The 15,309-nt window shown below is 38.5% G+C and overlaps 1 pseudogene; it reads right to left on the bottom strand.

Annotated features, from left to right (window-relative positions):
• Window positions 1-797: 797 nt before the first annotated feature.
• LOC138827392 (U6 spliceosomal RNA) lies at window positions 798-897 on the bottom strand (annotated as a pseudogene).
• Window positions 898-15,309: the final 14,412 nt, after the last annotated feature.

Raw genomic sequence — 15,309 nt, forward strand, 5'->3', positions numbered from 1 at the left:
GCATTATTTACCATAACTAAGATATGGAACCAACCCAGATACCCTTCAGTTGATGAATGGATCAAGAAAATGTGGTATATATACACAATTCCATGCCTCCATAGAATTTCTTTGTCCCATTTGTTAGGAAATGGAAAGACTTGGAACAAATTATATTAAGTGAAATAAGCCATACCCAAAGAAACATAGATCCCATGGTTTCTCTTATTTGCAATAACTAGTATATGTCTGAGAAAAACAGAAATTTTTAGACAAGTTGATTTTAGGCGAAATGAACCCCAAGATAATTTTTTTTCTTTCTTGTGATTGTTTCCAACATATTTATAAATTGATTTCTTTGTTGCTTTGTATGTACCTCCCCCATGGTATAACTCCTGTTTTCACTGCATTTGATTCTGGTACCCTGCATCTTGTATATACATTTTTCTAATTTGGAGAGGGTTAGGGAAAACACAAAATGCTTAAATAGGGATACAGGTTGACCCATTGTAAAAATGCAATGTACAAGGCCCTACGTTAAAAACAAACATTAGAACTTCGGAGGTGGGGAGAATACTCGTGGAGGTGGGAGAGAAGGAATGGTAGGGGAAAAACAAAGGAGGAGGTAACAATGCTTGATAGGAAATATACTTGATAGGAAATAACCTTACTCATTTAATTGTAACCCCTCTGCACAGTATTTTTTATAATAAAAGACATACAAAAATTTATTCAATGTATGATTATGGACTGGGCCTTCCACTTACTTTCACACTTCAAACTGGGATCTCTATCTGTCTTTATTTATTTATTTTTTTTTAAATCAGGAATGCTACACAAATATGTGAGTCATCATTGCACAAGGGCCATGCTAATCTCTGTATCGTTCCATTTTTTATATATGCTGCCAAAGTGAGCAATCTTTAATTTTTTGTTAATCTTTTTTTCAAGGATAAATCTAATAACACTGTCCCCTAATTTTGTATAAAATTAGTTTTGGACATATATTTAATATGTAATATATTTGTGAGATATATACGTATATACATACTATTTGTCTGCAGGAGTTGGGCACACTGAAACAATTGAAGGCACTGATTTAATTTCACGGCTGTCATTCTATTTTAAGACTTTTAAAAATCAAAACATAGATGACCATAATTTCATCGAATGTCCTGTCCAATATTGATTTGTGTGTATCAGGCAGGCTGTACCTCATGTCCCACAAGAGTGCAAGAATAATAGGGTTTAGCTCATTACATAGTGGCTCATCAAGACATAGGAAATATCCCTCAGTTTGGTTGAGATGATCTCCATTGTTTGTTCTATACTATGCCTCTGCTTTGGCTCTGCAGTTTACCATTTCAAGATGATATTTGGTTCTTTTTGAGACAGATGAATGGAGAAATGTACGTGGCCTCCAAGACAATTACCTGTATCTGGTTAAAATTCATACTTTCAAATGGGATACTTGCCATCCCTGTAGAATACAAATGAGGCCTTCCAAGCAACAGCTATCTACATTGCAGCCATTGTAATTTTCATGGAAGCACTATTTTATAGGGACAAAATTAAGATACCAAATATGTCCTTCAGCAACTACCCCTGGGAAATCCTTATGCTCATGCCAAAGTCATTGAACGTCACATTGCCTTTGTCATCCAACACGATGTTATTGGATTTAATGTTTCAGTCATTTTCAGTTTCATTAAATTAATGCACAGTCCTCACAATCTGTTTGAATAAACTCCTGACTTCATTCTTGAATAGGCGGTATGATTTTCACATTTGTCTAAGGAGGTCTCTGGATGGCCAGTTCCACTACCAAGTATTTGTGCTCATCCATTTCCCTCACCAGGTATGACCTGATCATGTGTGGGTGATGGAAAATCTTAATAATGTCCATCTCATTTAAACGTTTTTTGTGGGTCCTGGGGCTTGATCTCTGGGCCTGGGCACTGTCACTGAACTCTTCAGCTTATGTCTACTGCTCTACCACTTGAGCCACAGCACCACTTCCAGCTCTTTCTGTTTATGTGGTGCTGAGGAATCGAACCCAGGGCCTCATTTATTTAAGGCAAACATATACCACTGAGCCACCTTCCCGGCCTGTCCATCTCATTTTTGATTTAACAATTGTTGAACTCTCATCTTCAGGATTATTTTCACTACAACCTTATTGACTACGAGGTGGTGCTAGGCCAAATTTACATATCCATAGCTTCCATAGTCAATGATTTCCTCCTTCATGGTATATTGTTCCGGGAAAATCTCCTCCTGCCATAGCTAATGATCACCTTCAAACTGTTTGTTCAGTGAAAATCTCCTTCTCTGAAGAGCTTGATGATAATTCACTATGTTCTTCCATCTTTCTGCTAAGATGCCAAGGAGTAAATCTACCTAAACTTAGCTAAGAAAATAAAAACCCCAGAGCAACAACCTAAAGGAAACTATCAATGTAGCAATCAGTCCAGCAGGTCACCAGGAACTCTCAGCAATGTAATGGACTGCAGAGACCACTCACAATGGTTGCAATGGACCAATCACAGCTTGGAATGAACCCACTGGATCTTCTCGTCTTGAGCCTGGAGAATTGTTGCCAAGGTTTCCACAAGGATGTGAGGTGCACAGAGTGATGCCACTGGTGCTGCCATGGCAGTGTTGCAGGAACTTCAAGTGTATCAGAAAGTTCATTCTGTCCTTGTTGGCTTCAAGGTCCTAGGGTTGCTCCCAAAGATTTTGTCCTTGAGTAGTATCCATGTCCTTATGTCTGCTCCTGCCAGAACAGTGGCCATGTGCAGGAGCATACATCAACCAGTGGCTTCCATTCACTATATGTGCAAGTCTTGGAACTTGCTCCAACAATCTAAAAACAAAGTGGAATCCTATGTATTCCTAGATGCAGGTGACACATAACGAAGTGTTCAAATGGAAACTCTCACTAAAGTAGATCCAGATTTTTTAATCTTGACAATAAAGAGAAAATTCAAAGAAGTTGTTAAAGTATAAGAGGTGCCCCTCTTTGTTGAGTTAGAAGCTTCTTGCACAACTGCTTAAAATAATATTAAAGTCCTTATTTGTTATGGACTTGATTTAGTGTTTTGGTACCATATAATAATTTCTGATCTTTAAAAAGTTGTAATATCAGTATGCACTTTGGTGTGTTTTTAATGGAATCCAAGATGAGGCCCATAGCTCTTGAGTAGATCTAAAACAATATCACATTCAACAATATCATGTGGTTGAAAGTAGGCAGCCTACTGTAAAGTCACTATTGCCAGGATGAATCTTCTGTAGAAATACTGTTTTTTTTCCTTTTCAGTATTTGCTAATTAAATACATCAATGTATTAATGGCAAGAAATTACTACTTTAATATAAATTATGTTCTCTATTCAGCTCAATGAATTTTGACAACTATTTAATTATGTAATACTAAGAGTCCCCTTATAAAGTAAAAAAAAGGGCACTTTTGTCATTAACATTAAAATGCAAAGAAAATAGGTCCCAGTAATTTTTATACTTAGGTGGATAATGGAAAACAGCTGTTTTCTCACTCAGAAATTAAATCCAATAGGGTACTTCATGGCATCCATAATGTGAAAAGCTGCTCTAACTTTTGGCTTTTAAAGACCTCATCAGTTAACTCAAGATATTCAATGTCTTTTTCTTTAAATGTAGAATGACTGATGTCAAAAGGATAGTGGTATCGCTTCAGAATCATCTGATACTGTAGCAAAATGCCCTATGCCATACATCTCCATGAAGTGGGTTATTAACATCTATAGGAGTGAGAGAAAATAGAGCATCATCATTTCTCATGATAGTTTCCTGTGAGATAGTTTACGTCAGAATCCTTGAAATCCATAAGGCAATGTGTTGATAGGTTCAAAGTGAAGAACAAGGGCTGGAGTAGGGAACTTAGGTGGTAGAACCCCTACCTAGACAATTGGAGGTCCTCCGCTTGAACTATCCTACTGCCAAATCCATGAGTCTTCCTTTAGAGAAAGAGGTATAGCTGTTTATTTCAATTCCATTGTGATGCTATAACAAAACTCCTTAAGACAAGGTCCCAATAGCTTAGAGAAACTTATGTGTACTCAACAGAAATTCTGAAGGACATGATCTAGAACCAAGAAAATTCAATGTGCTGAAAGTTCAGCTTCACCAGGCCTTTAATGTGTTCGCTTGTTGCTGCATTCTCACATGGTCGAAAGGCTAGAAACTTATTTAAAAGAAAATAACAGAGCTGAGAGACTTCTTCCCACCATCCAGATGAAGTTTAAATTGTTTCAGATTATTATTTCTTCTGTCATGTCCCTCCTCCTCGTTTTTGTTGTGCTTTTGTTTTTTTTTTTTAGCTGACTAGCATTGAACACTTGAACGACGAAAGAACGGATGTTTAGATTCCAAGTATGTACCTCCAAAATTATCTGTTGCTACTTCTTCTTTAGAAGTAAACCACTTACTTGCCCCAACGCCTGTGCGTTATTTTCCTTCCTGTATCATTTTTTAAAGTTTTTGGTCTATTTTGTATTTTGCAGGTGATTTAACAAGGAACCTTCACAGATAGTAGGTGAATACTTGACCACTAAGTTTCAATTCCCTGCATAGATTTTTTTATTTTTTATTTATTTTTTATTTTACTATTTTTAAACAATTTTTTATTATAAAAAACTGTATGGAGGGGTTCCAGTTACATGAGCAAGGTAATGAGTACATTTCTTATCAAGCATTGTTGCCTCCTCCTTTGTTTTTCCCCTACAATTCCTTTCCTCCCATCTCCACAACTACACTCTAACCACCTAAATTGTAAGTTTGTTTGAGATGTACAAGATTTTTTAATTTCTTCATTATTAGACTTCGTGTGTAACCAACTAACTGAAAGCATGTAAAAGTGTAGAACTGTAAACATGTTTGAATTTTTATGTAGACTACCATGCCATCTTGCTCACAAATCACAATATTTTCCTTCCATTGCAATCTTATGCAATCTTCTGTGATCTTGTTGTTGTTGTTGTTGTTGTTGTTGTTGTTGTTGTTCTTCTTCTTCTTCTTCTTCTTCTTCTTCTTCTTCTTCTTCTTCTTCTTCTTCTTCTTCTTCTTCTTCTTCTTCTTCTTCTTCTTCTCCTCCTCCTCCTCCTCCTCCTCCTCCTCCTCCTCCTCCTCCTCCTCCTCTTCCTCCTCATTCTCCTTCTTCTTCTCAGTTAAAACATCAAATGTGTTGTCAAATGCCATCATTGATAAATTTCTCTCTTGATTGCATCAGAAATGACTCAGCTATTTTTAAAGAATATTGTAAGTGCTTGATAGATATTCTACTTAAGCTAAAGATATTTTCGTTGTTTCAGAATTTTCACTAATATTAAAAATATTAAATGCTTCTGTGTCAGCATCTATTGGGATTATATGGGCTTTGTTCTTTACTTAGTTTAATAAATTGCATTAGATTTTCTAAATTGTAGCTATGTATGTAGGCTTGCTCTTTGGTGTTGGAATAACTTGATATCCATGTGTGAATCTTGTGTTAAATCTTCAGAAAAAAACACACACAGGAAAAATGGAAAAGGAATAAATGTAATCTATCCATTTCTGACATATATTCTCTTTTGTTTAGGAATTTTTGCCTTTCTCTTCATAAGTAAAATTACTATACATACATTCTGATTTTGTTATTGCGCTTATGAAGTTAGTTAGGAAGTGTTTCTTCTTTTTAAAAAATTTCTGGAGCAGTCAAATAAGAGATGCATTAGGTGAGGTGGTATATATTGATTATTCCAGCTAATCATGGCCTATCCCCCCCAAAAAAAGAAAGAAGAAAGAAAGAAAGAAAGAAAGAAAGAATGAAAGAAAGAAAGAAAGAAAGAAAGAAAGAAAGAAAGAAAGAAAGAAAGAAAGAAAGAAAGAAAGAAAGACTCCCAACCATCCAAACTAAAAAACACCATGTAAGTAAAAAGGCTTGGGGCATTACTCAAGTAGTAAAGGACTTGTATACAATGGGCAATTTTCCAGGTTTGACACCTAACAATAGGGGGAAAAATGCATTTTCTTGGGCAAAATTGCCCATGAAATATTTGAGTAGAGTTTTTTTCTTTCATTTTTTTCTTTCTTTTATTTCAGAGACATAGTTTTGCTAAAACCTATACAACAACTTTCAATCCTCCCCATTTAACTCCTATGAGTTGAGATTACAAGTATAGGTTTTCACACCTGGCCTCGTTGACATTTTTTACAATAAATTGTATTGGCATAAGTTTAGTATACAGAAAAGTCTAAATGTAACCAGTTTGTCTGGCCGCCTCATTGTCCTACTGTTAATGAAATGTACTAGTATTGTATGTTTGTAAAATAAAAACGCAACATTGGTCTAATGCTATTAATTAAATTGCAACCTTTACTTCATTTTGCCAATTTTTGTACTACTTTCCATTCTTTTTCTAGTATCTACTACTGTTGCTTTTTCCTCTGCCTTTCTCCTTTCTTCATGTTACCTAATCAGCTATTTCATCAATGAGGAATATCAAAAGTAGGTTAAAATTCACCATTTGCCAGGGACCAGTATCTCGTGATCAAAGGTATTCAGAAAGCTATGATCTGAAGATCACAGTTCAAAGCAAGCCTGATCAAGAAAGTGGGAAATTCATGAAAAAAAAACAGCATTTAAAAAATAACCAAAGAGCTGGAATGTGGCTTAGTGGTAGTGTGCTTGCCTAGCATGCATGAAGGTCTGAGTTTGATTCCTCAGTGCCACATAAACAGAAATAGTTGGAAGTAGCACTGTGGCTTAAGTAGTAGAGTGCTCAATAGCCTTGAGCAAAAGATCCTCAGGGACAGTATCTAAGCCTTGAGCTTAAGCCCCAGGACTGGAAAAACAAACAAAAAGTAGCTCCCCTCATTGTTTTGTATGTAGTGTTCCAACTCCATGGTGCACATTATCCCTTACTGCAAATTCAATACAATAAACCAAAATTTACAATGTTCAGTATCCCCATGTGGTCATCAGTCATCATATTGTACACCAGATGTACAGAGTTAAGGAAGAAATATAAAGAAATAAAGTCACTAGTACAACCTCTCTTGAGACTATACAAGAAAAATATATGTTGTAGAGTATCCTTTGTCTAGATGTGTGGCTTAAAGAATCAGAAAAAATGTTTGATTTTGACCAATGGGGAAACCATACATGTCCATCACTGAACTCTAGAACGAAGTGTTCCAAGAATATAAGTCTTGCTAACCTTGGCTCCCACTGAGCATGAATATAGAGTTCACCATCAATAATGGTTGGACTCCAAGAGAGAATTCACAAATGGGATTGTGCCAAACTAAGAAGTTTCTGCATGGCAAAGCACATCATTAGCAAGCTGAAGACAGCCTATAGAAGGAGAGATCTTTGCCAGGTCTATGTCAGAATATACAAAGAGCTCAATAAATTATACTAGCAAAGAATTAACAACTCAATTACAGATGGGCAAACAAGCGAAGTAAAGACATCTCAGAAGAAATAAAATTGGCCAGTAGTCATAAAAATGTTCAATATCTCTGGCCATAAAGGAAATGCAAACCAAAACACTTGAGATGGGCTAGGAAGGTGGCTCAGTGATAGAGTGCTTGCCTTGCAAGCACGATGCCCTGGGTTTGATTCCTCTGCACCACATAAACAGAAAAAGCTGGAAGTCTTGGTGTGGCTCAAGTGGTAGTGAGCTCTATCCTTGAGCTGAGGAGCTGAGGGTCAGTGCCCTGGCCCAGAGTTCAGGTCCTACAACCGAACAAAAACAATAACAACAACACTAAAAACAGAATCACTTGACTTGCATCTCTTTTTCCATCTCATTTAAGACTGATTCTAAAATATTATTGGTGGGAATGTAATCTTGTTTAAGTACACTGAAAAAAACCCACAAAACAACTATACCTACCTTGTGGTTCAGTACTACTATTCTTGGGCATTTATCCATCGACTAAAAATCAGGATAAAATAAGGCCACCTACACAACTATGTTCATTGTCAAGGTATTTATATTGCACAAATACCTTCAATAGATGAATGAATCAAGAAATATATATATATATATATATATATATATATATATATATATATATATATATATATATATATACAGAGTAACGTTACTCATCAATTAGAATATTGCATTTATAAAGAAATTGATGAACTGGAAAAATTTTTGTAAAGTCAGGATGCATGTTTTCTCTCAAATGTGGAAGCTTGGTCTGTATGAAAACATACAGAGTATTGTATGCACGTATACCTAAATATATTTCATGAAGTACAGTATATATTGGAAAGAATTTAAATGGTGTAATTCTTTAAAAAAATCCAACAATACAATAAAATGTAAATGAGGAAACTGGCACTTGAAAGTTGGGTAGGAGGTGAATGAAGTCACAATTTTCAATGCATATCCAATGAAACTAGGAAAATTGAGGGGAAGGAGCTGTTTCAGAGATGGGGGAGATGATAAAAAAGTGTCACAGATTAGGATTCATTGTACTTACAATTAAAAATGTAATTAAAAATAATTATGCCTGAGCCTACCTCCTATGATTTCCATATTCACACTTCTGAGTAGACATCCCCTTTCCAAACCATCATGAAACACCTCATCTTACTTAGAAAAGGTACAACTTTGTTGTGTCTGTGAACCAAGGAATTGTAGGCAGATTAAATTAATGCTGTCCACATATGCCAAGCCATCAATATAAGGCTAGAAACCATGAAAATATTACAAGAACTGGCAGGGGAAACACTATGACTCCTACAACACAGGTCGAAATTTTCTAACTAAAGATTTATGATCACAAGAAATCCAAGAAAGACTGGATAAATGGGATTGCATGAAACTTAAGTTTCTGCCTGACAAAGAACATACCAAGCTAAATACAAAACCCATGGAATGAGAGAAGAATTTCATGAGCTATTCATCAAACGAGATCCTAATAGGAAAAAATATATATATATAGCACAAAAATTTCCCCCAATAAATCCTGAAATAACATCCCAATTAATAAATGAGGTAATGACCTAAAGACAAACTTCTCAGAATAAGTAATTAATGCCAATCAACACAAGAAGAAATGTTCAATATCTCTGAATATAAAGGAAATGTAAACAAAAACAACACTGTAATTCCACCTCACTGCACTAAGGAAGGACAATAAAAATATTTTAATGTGATTAGTAACAAATGCTGTCATGGATGTGGCAAAAGGAGCTCTATCACTGCTGGTGAGAATGTAACTTGTTCAATCAGTATGGACTCTGAGATGTGTGTATTAAGGTTTTGAGTCAACTTTTGCAGAAAGTCCATGTGTTTTTTTTTTTTTATCTCCATTTGGCAACCAAAAAGGTCACAAGTAGAGCTGTGGTGCAAATGACTAAAATGGTATCTTTCATTACAAAATCTCGGGATATTACCCACATTTGCGTTCAAGCTCCAGTACTGGTAGTGTGTGTGTGTGTGCGTGTGTGTGTGTGTGTGTGTGTGTGTGTGTGTGTCTGTATGTGTGTGTGTGTCTGTGTCTGGGTGTGTCTGTGTCTGTGTGTGTCTATGTCTGTGTATCTGTGTGTGTGTGTGTGTGTGGTGCGTGTGGGGGGGGAGCTAGTGATTTCCTGATGGCATCAAATGTTTTGGTGTATTTAAAGTATAAAAAAAAAACAAGGTTTAAATGTGCTGTGATTTTTTTGTGTTTCTGTATGTATGTGTCTATCTGGTATAGGTGTGGGTGTGGGTGTGTGCATCTGTACGTGCATTTACGGTTTTTCTTGCTTGTTCTCAACTTGTGTTAACAAAATGGCCAGACTTGAAGGGTGGACACTATGGTTTAATGTTATAACAATTTTCCAAGGTTTTGTTCAACAAATGATTATTTGAATTGTTTATTGAATGATAGAGAGGGAGGAAAAAGAGAGGGGGAAAAAGATTAGAGTTCTAAATCTAAGACTGAAACAGCCATATTCCAGAACAAGTCTGCAGAACTAGTTCCAGTGTTGTGCCTTCAGTCAGCCAGCTGTAAGAAAGCCTCTATTTGGCCATAGGTGTGGATTGTAGAAAAAATGACAATTCAGTAAAAACAAATTCAAATAGTCTGAGACACTCGCACAAATTCTGGACATCACTTCCTCATGGTCTGCTGTTGTGCAGGCCCAATATTTGATCTGAAGAGAAACTTCGAATTACAAAAGTTAAAACCCAGTCTAGTAACCACTAACAGGCCTGTGTAAGTCCTTGGTCCTCATACCTGATAGTGTGACTTAGTGGCAAAGGCAAAGGGCAGATTTCTAGCTATTTCAAACTTCTCCCTTAGTGAACAATAAGTTACCACCTTCAGTCCTGGTTCCACCACAGACTTGGTTCAGGTCTGTGAACCTGAGTGTAGACGTTTGAATCTACATGGTGTGAATGGAAATTTGGCCTCCTACTAAGATAGAAGTTTGTGGGACTTGAATAGCTGTGGGCAAATCTCTTTTTAATAGCCTGTTCTTTGTGCACATTTAGTTTAGATGCAGGGATACATTACTAATAAGTCGCAGTGGTCACCCCAAGGTAGAGCAAGAGAGACAGAGTAGAGGGACAGTCATCAAGCTCACGCCACCTGTCATTTTATGCTGCTTTAATTGACATGCTCTTCATGTATTTTAGTAATTCAAGAATAAAAATTAACATTACATATAGATTTTTAAATTGCCTCTTTGTTTCTGACAAAAATGAATTTAAATAGAAAGGCAATATTGTAAGAGCAGGGGAAAGGAATGGAGCAATGATCATGGGCAGCTCCTGACGTCCAATCTGGAGGTTTTATTTACCAACATCGGGGAATAAAATGAAACTATGTAACAAAACAGGCCTGCCTGCTTTTTCTCAGCAACAAGGCAGCCCTGTCTGCTTTCCTTAGCAACACAACAGCCCTGCCTGTCTTCCCTCATTTATGCCAGAGTCAAAGGGGTCAATAGAACATGACAAAAGGAGGAAATTAGAGCTGTCATTGAAAGATAAAAAAGAACAAGCCCTGGATATGTCTAGAAACCTATAAAGCATCTGAAACCTTAAACACTTAGGCCTTACAGAGACATGTCTTTCACAGAAACTAAATATTCAGAGAGAAAGCCAAGATGTGCTCTGAGATCTGTAGATTCCCTTTCTCAGAGAACACACAGACCTCCCAATGACAGAATCATCCCTGCCAATAATAGAACTTCCTAGTGAGTCTCATAGAATAGAGGACACATTAAACTTTTCTCACTGCCAGAAACCAGCCCACACCCTGAGGGCACCAGGACAATACGGGTTGGAGGGCTCAGCCCTTTTGCAAACAATGGATGAAGCTCAGAGGCCCACACCTATCTCATGATGTAATCACACATCCTAAATGTCTAACAGCTTCCAGATGGTGTCCGCAGCCCTTCAAAAAGAACAAAAACAAGTCGTTTATATAAGGATACAGTTGGACTTATTGCAACAATGAGAAGTACAAGTTGTCATGTCGAGAATGAACTTTACAACTTGGGGGGGGAGGATTGGTGGAGGGGGAGGGAGGATGGGAAAGGATGGGAAGGGTAAACAAAGGAGGAGGCTACAATGCTTGATAAGAAATGTACTCACTATCTTGCCCATGTAATTGTAACTCCTCTGTACACTATTTTCACAATAAAAAAAACTAAAATTAAAAAAAGATCAATTTGTAATGCCCAGCTCTAAAGCCCAAACTCCACACCCAGTGTTAGCCCTATTGAGTGACTTACAAGCCAAGTGGGGCTCTCTGATAAATTTCCTAAAACCATCGGACTCCATGCCAGCATCCAGTCACATGTCTTTTGGTGATAAAGCCTCGGGGTCATTCAAGACAGAAGCAGCCATGACATCAACTCCACCTGCCATGGGCAGTTCAACAAGACTTACTCGTTTGCTAGCTCAAAATTTGGTTTAATTTTGGGATAATCTCACCAACACTGTCTCCTAATATCACTGCCCCCAAAGGGTGACTCCCTCACCCAACCAAAGAGTCATACAAGCTGGAGGTGTTGTCTTTGGACAGGACAGACTAGCCTTACAATGAGCCCATTTGCAGGGGCTCCTCTTCCCCCAGATGCCTTGGAAGGGGCATCTGCTCCCTCCACCAGCATGCCTACCGCTTCTCCCAGACTCGCACTGAACAAAGCAGCGTCTAGCCAGGTGGACACTGCATGTCCATGTTGTGAGCGATGCTGTCTCCAAGTTCTATGGTTGAGGAGATGTTGGGCAGGTTCTTGTGCTGGCAGGTGGGCCAGGGGACTCTGCAAAGCCATGCAGCAAGATTTCACCTACCAGCCTGCCCAGTGTGCAGCTGGCCAAGCCTAGTGTCTGCTTGGGCTCTTGCTTCCCTGGATCTGCAATATTATGGAAACTTCAGATTTCCCCTGCCAGACCAGCATTGAATTGCCCACAAAGAGCACCAAGTACTCCTGGTCCATCTACTGCAGTCTACAGCAGTTTCCTCCCACCAGCATGGAACTCTCTGGTGTAACCAGATTTAGAGGGATATTTCTGGATAGCATGCAAGTCTAGTTTTTTTTTTTTTTTTTGGAGCCAGCAGACTACTAATATAAGTTCATCATCTGCCCCTTGCCAACCTGGACAGCCCTGCCCCACCCAGCTCCATTGCCCACCCTGTGTTTAGGGGCCCACCTGAGCTCAGATTCTGCTCCTGAATCTGCCCATGTATTCTGAAAAGAGCCCAGAGAAACCCTTGGGATTTGTTGTGCCCCAGAAGTCAGGCCACAGTGAGGCTTCTGCAGCCCCCAGCCTTGCTCCAAGCATAGCCACCAACCAGGGAATACCCCCACGTTCCAACGCAGACCTCTGATGTGTCATAAAAAGAGGCTGTGCTTGTGCTGCCACAGTTACCAGTCAGCAGTCCTGGTACAGGGGCATCTGCTAAGGCCACCCCACGTAGCTGTGGGGCTCTGACATCAAGACAGAAGCAGGAAGGTGCACCCATGCAGGCTGCCTTTGAGAAGCTCCTCTTACAGGTGCAGGCCTGGTGGCCTTTGAAGCAGAATATGACACTGCAGAAGATCACAGCACACTAGAAGAACCCGACAAGCAATGTCCCTGTGATCAGAGACCTGACTGAGGCAGGAAATGAGAGAGAGAGACAGAGACAGAGACAGAGAGAGACAGAAAGAGAGAGAGAGAAGCTATGTGTGCTTTATACTTATTTCAATATCCTTGCCAAGTAATGCATATTTTTATCAAGAAATAAAGAGGAGAACTTCAAACTCTAACTCTGATGAAGTAGCTAGGATCAATCTAAACTTCCTACTATAAACAATCACAAAAGTGGGAGCTATGTGAAACTATATATGTATATAAATGTATATATAATATAAACATGTAGGCATATATTTATATTCACATATACAATGTGAATATATCATGTATAATGCATATACGTATACAGAGATTTGAAGGAATAAAAACCAATACCTTCCCAATTTTGATTGAAAGCATGAACCCTTCTATGCAAGAATCTATCAGATCAAAAAAGTCAATTAACATAATTACACACGTACAAATTGACACATTCTAATTAAACAAAAACAGAAAACATCCCAAAGTACAAAGACACAACTCATCACACACAAGTAATCTTTAATGATATTAAGACAAATTTCTCATCAGAAACTAGATTCACTATTAGACAGTAAGGACAAAAAATTTAAGGTGTTAAAAGGACATATCTAAAACCCACCTTTATAACAAATATACTTCCTCCAAATGTAAGAGATGTGCTAAGTACCTACCGATGGCTCAGGCCTATAATCCTAACTACTCAGGAAGGGGAATTGTGAGGGTGGTGGCTCAAAGCCACCCTGGAACTTGTCCCCTCAGGAGGAAGTTGTAGGACAGAGTTGTCCTTGAGAAGGACGGAGGTCTTTGTGCAGTGCTTTTGCTGGAACAAGACAAAATAAGGTGGGCATCAAGAATGGAGGCTATTAGCTAGTGTCTCCAAAGAAACAATTTATAAGATTCATGAGTCTTCTAGAAAATCAGAGGATTTTGGCCACTGTCCTACTGGCTTTAGAAATGCCACGAGAATGACCAGAGCAACATGAAGCCACATGGATTCCTTAGCAACAGTCTTTGAGGCCTAAGAGCTAGTGTGTCAATGCTGGCAGGCTGTAATTGGTCCACTTTTTCGCTGACCTCACTGGCCCAGATTCTGATTTGTCCATTTTTTTCTATGATGCCTGGTTGTGATTGCTCCATTGTGTGAGGTCATGCAGGATATACAGTAAGCCACTGTGCTCCAACCTATGTCAGTTAACAGAGCTTGGAGCTCTTGCTTGGACTGAATCAAAGCTAAATGACTTTTTTGGTTGTGGGGACGGGCTGTTATTGGATTTTGGTATTTCTTTTTACTCTTTCTGGGTTTTCCTTTACTTTATTTAATTTATCTAGGTAGACTTGCTACCTGCCATTGTAGCAGAAGGATGGAAGAACAGAAAGAATCATCCTTGAGCTCCTTGAAGGAGGAGATCATCAAACAATACCAGAAGGAAGAGCTCTTTGACACAGGTATCTATGGGAAAGTGAAGCTGGCCCATTCCCACCTCACAGACAAGGACGTGGCATTTAAAATACTCTGGAAGTGAGAGTCCTCATCATTGGATAAAGAATGAGGTGGACATTTTTAAGAAGGTGTGGCACAAACACATCATCAGGTTGTACCAGGTAATGGAGAAGGAAGAGTATGTGTATTTCATCATGGAACTGGCCACTAGAGGTACCTCATGGGGTGGATCTGAAAATACTGCCGCCTATATGAGGATGAAGCCAGGAGGCTTGTCATATATGTTGTAAGAGTTGTTCACTACTTACACCAAAACAAAATCATACACGAATACCTTAAGTCCAACAATATCCTTTTGGACACCAAAGACAATATCAAGGTCAGTGGATTTGGTCTGAGCATCTGACTCACCAAAGGGCAGTTGCTAATGAATGTATGTGGTGCTATACTATTCCATCCTCCTGAAATGTTCTTGGAAGAAATGATGGCCTGGTGCAGGTGTCTCATGACTGTAATCCTAGCTATTCAGGAGACTGAGATCTGAGAATCATGGTTCAAAGCCAGCCCAGGCTGGCTCTACCCTCTGAGCAGACTCAAACTGATACCAAAGACTAAATTGAGTAAGAGAAGGCAGAGGATAGAGGTGGCTAGCAAAATAGCTACTATTCTTCTCAGAACAAGCTGCTGAATGTGGGCCCAGATGAATAGGTTTATAAAATGAGGTGTGCATAAATTATGACATCCATAAAAGGCTGCAATT

Source organism: Dipodomys merriami, unplaced genomic scaffold, assembly GCF_024711535.1.
Source record: "Dipodomys merriami isolate MVZ:Mamm:240054 unplaced genomic scaffold, mDipMer1.0.p SCAF_155, whole genome shotgun sequence".
Classification (NCBI taxonomy): domain Eukaryota; kingdom Metazoa; phylum Chordata; class Mammalia; order Rodentia; family Heteromyidae; genus Dipodomys; species Dipodomys merriami.